Source organism: Acomys minous (assembly GCF_964271855.1).
Source record: "Acomys minous genome assembly, contig: scaffold_26, whole genome shotgun sequence".
NCBI lineage: Eukaryota > Metazoa > Chordata > Mammalia > Rodentia > Muridae > Acomys > Acomys minous.
The window spans coordinates 2,930,262-2,941,285 of record NW_028182179.1 but is presented as its reverse complement, the minus strand read 5'-3'; positions in this window follow the sequence as shown (position 1 = coordinate 2,941,285).

The following is an 11,024-nucleotide window of genomic DNA, read 5'->3' as shown; positions in this document are numbered from 1 at the left end:
TGTTCCCTGAGTTAGAAAACGTCGAGAAACGTTCGTTTCTGCTAGCGCTGTGCTTCTACACATGTATTTGCTGAACGGTGAAAGCACACAGTAATGCACTTTTCTCCCAGCAAATACACTGTTTCTAAGGAAATGGGAACACACTGAGGAGACACTTGTGGGAGCTACTGTGACTAAAACTGAGCTTCCCTACGCACAGGGAAGCAAGAGAAATGCTGATTTCATCAAGCCCAGTTACATAATCAGAATCTGTACTACTGCGCAAATAGGCATGTCTCTGTAGGCAAAAAACTCATTTCTGACAAAGTTGCCCAAATGCATCTCAGAAGTGTGAAACTTGTTCCCTGAGTTAGAAAACGTCGAGAAACGTTCATTTCTGCTAGCGCTGTGCTTCTACACATGTATTTGCTGAACGGTGAAAGCGCACAGTAATGCACTTTTCTCCCAGCAAATACACTGTTTCTAAGGAAATGGGAACACACTGAGGAGACACTTGTGGGAGCTACTGTGACTAAAACTGAGCTTCCCTACGCACAGGGAAGCAAGAGAAATGCTGATTTCATCAAGCCCAGTTACATACTCTGAATGTGTACTACTGCGCAAATAGGCATGTCTCTGTAGGCAAAAAACTCATTTCTGACAAAGTTGCCCAAATGCATCTCAGAAGTGTGCAACTTGTTCCCTGAGTTAGAAAACGTCGAGAAACGGTCGTTTCTGCTAGCGCTGTGCTTCTACACATCTATTTGCTGAACGGTGAAAGCGCACAGTAATGCACTTTTCTCCCAGCAAATACACTGTTTCTAAGGAAATGGGAACACACTGAGGAGACACTTGTGGGAGCTACTGTGACTAAAACTGAGCTTCCCTACGCACAGGGAAGCAAGAGAAATGCTGATTTCATCCAGCCCAGTTACATACTCAGAATCTGTACTACTGCGCAAATAGGCATGTCTCTGTAGGCAAAAAACTCTTTTCTGACAAAGTTGCCCAAATGCATCTCAGAAGTGTGCAACTTGTTCCCTGAGTTAGAAAACGTCGAGAAACGGTCGTTTCTGCTAGCGTTGTGCTTCTACACATGTATTTGCTGAACGGTGAAAGCGCACAGTAATGCACTTTTCTCCCAGCAAATACACTGTTTCTAAGGTACTGGGAACACACTGAGGAGACACTTGTGGGAGCTACTGTGACTAAAACTGAGCTTCCCTACGCACAGGGAAGCAAGAGAAATGCTGATTACATCAAGCCCAGTTACATACTCAGAATCTGTACTACTGCGCAAATAGGCATGTCTCTGTAGGCAAAAAACTCATTTCTGACAAAGTTGCCCAAATGCATCTCAGAAGTGTGCAACTTGTTCCCTGAGTTAGAAAACGTCGAGAAACCGTCGTTTCTGCTAGCGCTGTGCTTCTACACATGTATTTGCTGAACGGTGAAAGCACACAGTATTGCACTTTTCTCCCAGCAAATACACTGTTTCTAAGGAAATGGGAACACACTGAGGAGACACTAGAGGGAGCTACTGTGACAAAAACTGAGCTTCCCTACGCACAGGGAAGCAAGAGAAATGCTGATTTCATCAAGCCCAGTTACATACTCAGAATCTGTACTACTGAGCAAAAAGGCATGTCACTTTAGGCAAAAAACTCTTTTCTGACAAAGTTGCCCAAATGCATCTCAGATGTGTGCAACTTGTTCCCTGAGTTAGAAAACGTCGAGAAACGTTCGTTTCTGCTAGCGCTGTGCTTCTACACATGTATTTGCTGAACGGTGAAAGCGCACAGTAATGTACTTTTCTCCCAGCAAATACACTGTTTCTAAGGAAATGGGAACACACTGAGGAGACACTTGTGGGAGCTACTGTGACTAAAACTGAGCTTCCCTACGCACAGGGAAGCAAGAGAAATGCTGATTTCATCAAACCGAGTTACATACTCAGAATCTGTACTACTGCGCAAACAGGCATGTCTCTGTAGGCAAAAAACTCATTTCTGACAAAGTTGCCCAAATGCATCTCAGAAGTGTGCAACTTGTTCCCTGAGTTAGAAAACGTCGAGAAACGGTCGTTTCTGCTAGCACTGTGCTTCTACACATGTATTTGCTGAACGGTGAAAGCGCACAGTAATGCCCTTTTCTCCCAGCAAATACACTGTTTCTAAGGAAATGGGAACACACTGAGGAGACACTTGTGGGAGCTACTGTGACTAAAACTGAGCTTCCCTACGCACAGGGAAGCAAGAGAAATGCTGATTTCATCCAGCCCAGTTACATACTCAGAATCTGTACTACTGCGCAAATAGGCATGTCTCTTTAGGCAAAAAACTCTTTTCTGACAAAGTTGCCCAAATGCATCTCAGAAGTGTGCAACTTGTTCCCTGAGTTAGAAAACGTCGAGAAACGGTCGTTTCTGCTAGCGTTGTGCTTCTACACATGTATTTGCTGAACGGTGAAAGCGCACAGTAATGCACTTTTCTCCCAGCAAATACACTGTTTCTAAGGTACTGGGAACACACTGAGGAGACACTTGTGGGAGCTACTGTGACTAAAACTGAGCTTCCCTACGCACAGGGAAGCAAGAGAAATGCTGATTACATCAAGCCCAGTTACATACTCAGAATCTGTACTACTGCGCAAATAGGCATGTCTCTGTAGGCAAAAAACTCATTTCTGACAAAGTTGCCCAAATGCATCTCAGAAGTGTGCAACTTGTTCCCTGAGTTAGAAAACGTCGAGAAACCGTCGTTTCTGCTAGCGCTGTGCTTCTACACATGTATTTGCTGAACGGTGAAAGCACACAGTATTGCACTTTTCTCCCAGCAAATACACTGTTTCTAAGGAAATGGGAACACACTGAGGAGACACTAGAGGGAGCTACTGTGACAAAAACTGAGCTTCCCTACGCACAGGGAAGCAAGAGAAATGCTGATTTCATCAAGCCCAGTTACATACTCAGAATCTGTACTACTGAGCAAAAAGGCATGTCACTTTAGGCAAAAAACTCATTTCTGACAAAGTTGCCCAAATGCATCTCAGATGTGTGCAACTTGTTCCCTGAGTTAGAAAACGTCGAGAAACGTTCGTTTCTGCTAGCGCTGTGCTTCTACACATGTATTTGCTGAACGGTGAAAGCGCACAGTAATGTACTTTTCTCCCAGCAAATACACAGTTTCTAAGGAAATGGGAACACACTGAGGAGACACTTGTGGGAGCTACTGTGACTAAAACTGAGCTTCCCTACGCACAGGGAAGCAAGAGAAATGCTGATTTCATTAAACCGAGTTACATACTCAGAATCTGTACTACTGCGCAAACAGGCATGTCTCTGTAGGCAAAAAACTCATTTCTGACAAAGTTGCCCAAATGCATCTCAGAAGTGTGCAACTTGTTCCCTGAGTTAGAAAACGTCGAGAAACGGTCGTTTCTGCTAGCACTGTGCTTCTACACATGTATTTGCTGAACGGTGAAAGCGCACAGTAATGCCCTTTTCTCCCAGCAAATACACTGTTTCTAAGGAAATGGGAACACACTGAGGAGACACTTGTGGGAGCTACTGTGACTAAAACTGAGCTTCCCTACGCACAGGGAAGCAAGAGAAATGCTGATTTCATCAAGCCCAGTTACATACTCAGAATCTGTACTACTGCGCAAATAGGCATGTCTCTGTAGGCAAAAAACTCATTTCTGACAAAGTTGCCCAAATGCATCTCAGAAGTGTGCAACTTGTTCCCTGAGTTAGAAAACGTCGAGAAACGGTCGTTTCTGCTAGCGCTGTGCTTCTACACATGTATTTGCTGAACGGTGAAAGCGCACAGTAATGCACTTTTCTCCCAGCAAATACACTGTTTCTAAGGAAATAGGAACACACTGAGGAGACACTTGTGGGAGCTACTGTGACTAAAACTGAGCTTCCCTACGCACAGGGAAGCTAGAGAAATGCTGATTTCATCAAGCCCAGTTACATACTCAGAATCTGTACTACTGCGCAAATAGGCATGTCTCTGTAGGCAAAAAACTCATTTCTGACAAAGTTGCCCAAATGCATCTCAGAAGTGTGCAACTTGTTCCCTGAGTTAGAAAACGTCGAGAAACGGTCGTTTCTGCTAGCGCTGTGCTTCTACACATTTGCAGAACGGTGAAAGCACACAGTAATGCACTTTTCTAACAGCAAATAAACTGTTTCTAAGGAAATGGGAACACACTGAGGAGACACTTGTGGGAGCTACTGTGACTAAAACTGAGCTTCCCTACGCACTGGGAAGCAAGAGAAATGCTGATTTCATCAAGCCCAGTTACATACTCAGAATCTGTACTACTACGCAAATAGGCATGTCTCTGTAGGCAAAAAACTCATTTTTGAGAAAGTTACCGAAATGCATATCAGAAGTGTGCTACTTGTTCCCTTAGTTAGAAAACGTCGAGAAACGGTCGTTTCTGCTAGCGCTGTGCTTCTACACATGTATTTGCTGAACGGTGAAAGCGCACAGTAATGCACTTTTCTCCCAGCAAATACACTGTTTCTAAGGAAATGGGAACACACTGAGGAGACACTTGTGGGAGCTACTGTGACTAAAACTGAGCTTCCCTACGCACAGGGAAGCAAGAGAAATGCTGATTTCATCAAGCCCAGGTACATACTCAGAATCTGTACTACTGCGCAAATAGGCATGTCTCTGAAGGCAAAAAACTCATTTCTGACAAAGTTGCCCAAATGCATCTCAGAAGTGTGCAACTTGTTCCCTGAGTTAGAAAACGTCGAGAAACGGTCGTTTCTGCTAGCGCTGTGCTTCTACACATGTATTTGCTGAACGGTGAAAGCGCACAGTAATGCACTTTTCTCCCAGCAAATACACTGTTTCTAAGGAAATGGGAACACACTGAGGAGACACTTGTGGGAGCTACTGTGACTAAAACTGAGCTTCCCTACGCACAGGGAAGCAAGAGAAATGCTGATTTCATCAAGCCCAGTTACATACTCAGAATCTGTACTACTGCGCAAATAGGCATGTCTCTTTAGGCAAAAAACTCATTTTTGAGAAAGTTACCGAAATGCATCTAAGAAGTGTGCAACTTGTTCCCTGAGTTCGAAAACGTCAAGAAACGTTCGTTTCTGCTAGCGCTGTGCTTCTACACATGTATTTGCTGGACGGTGAAAGTGCACAGTAATGCACTTTTCTCCCAGCAAATACACTGTTTCTAAGGAAATGGGAACACACTGAGGAGACACTTGTGGGAGCTACTGTGACTAAAACTGAGCTTCCCTACGCACTGGGAAGCAAGAGAAATGCTGATTTCATCAAGCCCAGTTACATACTCAGAATCTGTACTACTACGCAAATAGGCATGTCTCTGTAGGCAAAAAACTCATTTTTGAGAAAGTTACCGAAATGCATCTCAGAAGTGTGCAACTTGTTTCCTTAGTTAGAAAACGTCGAGAAACGGTCGTTTCTGCTAGCGCTGTGCTTCTACACATGTATTTGCTGAACGGTGAAAGCGCACAGTAATTCACTTTTCTCCCAGCAAATACACTGTTTCTAAGGAAATGGGAACACACTGAGGAGACACTTGTGGGAGCTACTGTGACTAAAACTGAGCTTCCCTACGCAGAGGGAAGCAAGAGAAATGCTGATTTCATCAAGCCCAGTTACATACTCAGAATCTGTACTACTGCGCAAATAGGCATGTCTCTGTAGGCAAAAAACTCATTTTTGAGAAAGTTACCGAAATGCATCGCAGAAGTGTGCAACTTGTTCCCTGAGTTCGAAAACGTCGAGAAACGTTCGTTTCTGCTAGCGCTGTGCTTCTACACATGTATTTGCTGAACGGTGAAAGCGCACAGTAATGAACTTTTCTCCCAGCAAATACACTGTTTCTAAGGAAATGGGAACACACTGAGGGGACACTTGTGGGAGCTACTGTGACTAAAACTGAGCTTCCCTACGCAGAGGGAAGCAAGAGAAATGCTGATTTCATCAAGCCCAGTTACATACTCAGAATCTGTACTACTGCGCAAATAGGCATGAATCTGAAGGCAAAAAACTCATTTCTGACAAAGTTGACCAAATGCATCTCAGAAGTGTGCAACTTGTTCCCTGAGTTAGAAAACGTCGAGAAACGGTCGTTTCTGCTAGCGCTGTGCTTCAATACATGTATTTGCTGAACGGTGAAAGCGCACAGTAATGCACTTTTCTCCCAGCAAATACACTGTTTCTAAGGAAATGGGAACACACTGAGGAGACACTTGTGGGATCTACTGTGACTAAAACTGAGCTTCCCTACGCACAGGGAAGCAAGAGAAATGCTGATTTCATCAAGCCCAGTTACCTACTCAGAATCTGTACTACTGCGCAAATAGGCATGTCTCTGTAGGCAAAAAACTCATTTCTGACAAAGTTGCCCAAATGCATCTCAGAAGTGTGCAACTTGTTCCCTGAGTTACAAAACGTCGAGAAACCGTCGTTTCTCCTAGCGCTGTGCTTCTACACATGTATTTGCTGAACGGTGAAAGCGCACAGTAATGCACTTTTCTCCCAGCAAAAACATTGTTTCTAAGGAAATGGGAACACACTGAGGAGACACTTGTGGGAGCTACTGTGACTAAAACTGAGCTTCCCTACGCACAGGGAAGCAAGAGAAATGCTGATTTCATCAAGCCCAGGTACATACTCAGAATCTGTACTACTGCGCAAATAGGCATGTCTCTGTAGGCAAAAAACTCATTTCTGACAAAGTTGCCCAAATGCATCTCAGAAGTGTGCAACTTGTTCCCTGAGTTAGAAAACGTCGAGAAACGTTCGTTTCTGCTAGCGCTGTGCTTCTACACATGTATTTGCTGAACGGTGAAAGCACACAGTAATGCACTTTTCTCCCAGCAAATACACTGTTTCTAAGGAAATGGGAACACACTGAGGAGACACTTGTGGGAGCTACTGTGACTAAAACTGAGCTTCCCTACGCACAGGGAAGCAAGAGAAATGCTGATTTCATCAAGCCCAGTTACATAATCAGAATCTGTACTACTGCGCAAATAGGCATGTCTCTGTAGGCAAAAAACTCATTTCTGACAAAGTTGCCGAAATGCATCTCAGAAGTGTGAAACTTGTTCCCTGAGTTAGAAAACGTCGAGAAACGTTCGTTTCTGCTAGCGCTGTGCTTCTACACATGTATTTGCTGAACGGTGAAAGCGCACAGTAATGCACTTTTCTCCCAGCAAATACACTGTTTCTAAGGAAATGGGAACACACTGAGGAGACACTTGTGGGAGCTACTGTGACTAAAACTGAGCTTCCCTACGCACAGGGAAGCAAGAGAAATGCTGATTTCATTAAGCGCAGTTACATACTCTGAATGTGTACTACTGCGCAAATAGGCATGTCTCTGTAGGCAAAAAACTCATTTCTGACAAAGTTGCCCAAATGCATCTCAGAAGTGTGCAACTTGTTCCCTGAGTTAGAAAACGTCGAGAAACGGTCGTTTCTGCTAGCGCTGTGCTTCTACACATGTATTTGCTGAACGGTGAAAGCCCACAGTAACGCACTTTTCTCCCAGCAAATACACTGTTTCTAAGGAAATGGGAACACACTGAGGAGACACTTGTGGGAGCTACTGTGACTAAAACTGAGCTTCCCTACGCACAGGGAAGCAAGAGAAATGCTGATTTCATCAAGCCCAGTTACATACTCAGAATCTGTACTACTGCGCAAATAGGCATGTCTCATTAGGCAAAAAACACATTTCTGACAAAGTTGCCCAAATGCATCTCAGAAGTGTGCAACTTGTTCCCTGAGTTAGAAAACGTCGAGAAACGGTCGTTTCAGCTAGCGCTGTGCTTCTACACATGTATTTGCTGAACGTTGAAAGCGCACAGTAATGCACTTTTCTCCCAGCAAAAACACTGTTTATAAGGAAATGGGAACACACTGAGGAGACACATGTGGGAGCTACTGTGACTAAAACTGAGCTTCCCTACGCACAGGGAAGCAAGAGAAATGCTGATTTCATCAAGCCCAGTTACATACTCAGAATCTGTACTACTGCGCAAATAGGCATGTCTCTGTAGGCAAAAAACTCATTTCTGACAAAGTTGCCCAAATGCATCTCAGAAGTGTGCAACCTGTTCCCTGAGTTAGACAACGTCGAGAAACGGTCGTTTCTGCTAGCGCTCTGCTTCTACTCATGTATTTGCTGAACGTTGAAAGCGCACAGTAATGCACATTTCTCCCAGCAAAAACACTGTTTATAAGGAAATGGGAACACACTGAGGAGACACATGTGGGAGCTACTGTGACTAAAACTGAGCTTCCCTACGCACAGGGAAGCAAGAGAAATGCTGATTTCATCAAGCCCAGTTACATACTCAGAATCTGTACTACTGCGCAAATAGACATGACTCTGTAGGCAAAAAACTCATTTCTGACAAAGTTGCCCAAATGCATCTCAGAAGTGTGCAACTTGTTCCCTGAGTTAGAAAACGTCGAGGAACATTCGTTTCTGCTAGCGCTCTGCTTCTACTCATGTATTTGCTGAATGGTGAAAGCGCACAGTAATGCACTTTTCTCCCAGCAAATACACTGTTTCTAAGGAACTGGGAACACACTGAGGAGACACTTGTGGGAGCTACTGTGACTAAAACTGAGCTTCCCTACGCACAGGGAAGCAAGAGAAATGCTGATTTCATCAAGCCCAGTTACATACTCAGAATCTGTACTACTGCGCAAATAGGCATGTCTCTGTAGGCAATAAACTCATTTCTGACAAAGTTGCCCAAATGCATCTCAGATGTGTGCAACTTGTTCCCTGAGTTAGAAAACGTCGAGAAACGGTCGTTTCAGCTAGCGCTGTGCTTCTACAAAAGTATTTGCTGAACGGTGAAAGCGCACAGTAATGCACATTTCTCCCAGCAAAAACACTGTTTCTAAGGAAATGGGAACACACTGAGGAGACACTTGTGGGAGCTACTGTGACTAAATCTGAGCTTCCCTACGCACAGGGAAGCAGGAGAAATGCTGATTTCATTCAGCCCAGTTACATACTCAGAATCTGTACTACTGCGCAAATAGTTATGTCTCTTTAGGCAAAAAACTCATTTCTGACAAAGTTGCCCAAATGCATCTCAGAAGTGTGCAACTTCTTCCCTGAGTTAGAAAAAGTCGAGAAACGTTCGTTTCTGCTAGCGCTGTGCTTCTACACATGTATTTGCTGAACGCTGAAAGCGCACAGTAATGCACTTTTCTCCCAGCAAATACACTGTTTCTAAGGAAATGGGAACACACTGAGAAGACACATGTGGGAGTTACTGTTACTAAAACTGAGCTTCCCTACGCACAGGGAAGCAAGAGAAATGCTGATTTCATCCAGTCCAGTTACATACTCAGAATCTGTACTACTGCGCAAATAGGCAAGTCTCTGTAGGCAAAAAACTAATTTCTGACTAAGTTGCCCAAATGCATCTCAGAAGTGTGCAACTTGTTCCCTGAGTTAGAAAACGTCGAGAAACGGTCGTTTCTGCTAGCGCTGTGCTTCTACACATGTATTTGCTGAACGGTGAAAGCGCACAGTAATGCACTTTTCTCCCAGCAAATACACTGTTTCTAAGGAAATGGGAACACACTGAGGAGACACTTGTGGAAGCTACTGTGACTAAAACTGAGCTTCCCTACGCACAGGGAAGCAAGAGAAATGCTGATTTCATCAAGAACAGTTACATACTCAGAATCTGTACTACTGCGCAAATAGGCATGTCTCTGTAGGCAAAAAACTCATTTCTGACAAAGTTGCCCAAATGCATCTCAGAAGTGTGCAACCTGTTCCCTGAGTTAGAAAACGTCGAGAAACATTCGTTTCTGCTAGCGCTGTGCTTCTACACATGTATTTGCTGAATGGTGAAAGCGCACAGTAATGCACTTTTCTCCCAGCAAATACACTGTTTCTAAGGAACTGGGAACACCCTGAGGAGACACTTGTGGGAGCTACTGTGACTAAAACTGAGCTTCTCTACGCACAGGGAAGCAAGAGAAATGCTGATTTCATCAAGCCCAGTTACATACTCAGAATCTGTACTACTGCGCAAATAGGCATGTCTCTTTAGGCAAAAAACTCATTTCTGACAAAGTTGCCCAAATGCATCTCAGAAGTGTGCAACTTGTTCCCTGAGTTAGAAAACGTCGAGAAACGTTCGTTTCTGCTAGCGCTGTGCTTCTACTCATGTATTTGCTGAACGGTGAAAGCGCACAGTAATGCACTTTTCTCCCAGCAAATACACTGTTTCTAAGGAACCGGGAACACACTGAGGAGACACTTGTGGGAGCTACTGTGACTAAAACTGAACTTCCCAACCCACAGGGAACCAAGAGAAATGCTGATTTCATAAAGCCCAATTACATACTCAGAATCTGTACACCTGCGCAAATAGACATGTCTCTATAGGCAAAAAACTCATTTCTGACAAAGTTGCCCAAATGCATCTCAGAGTGTGCAACCTGTTCCCTGAGTTAGAAAACGTCGAGAAACGGTCGTTTCTGCTAGCGCTGTGCTTCTACACATGTATTTGCTGAATGGTGAAAGCACACAGTAATGCACTTTTCTCCCAGCAAATACACTGTTTCTAAGGAACTGGGAACACACTGAGGAGACACTGGTGGGAGCTACTGTGACTAAAACTGAGCTTCCCTACGCACAGGGAAGCAAGAGAAATGGTGATTTCATCCAGCCCAGTTACATACTCAGAATCCGTACTACTGCGCAAATAGGCATGTCTCTGTAGGCAAAAAACTCATTTCTGACAAAGTTGCCCAAATGCATCTCAGAAGTGTGCAACTTCTTCCCTGAGTTAGAAAACGTCGAAAAACGGTCGTTTCTGCTAGCGCTGTGCTTCTACACATGTATTTGCTGAACGGTGATAGCGCACAGTAATGCACTTTTCTCCCAGCAAATACACTGTTTCTAAGGAAATGGGAACACACTGAGGAGACACTTGTGGGAGCTACTGTGAATAAAACTGAGCTTCCCTACGCACAGGGAAGCAAGAGAAA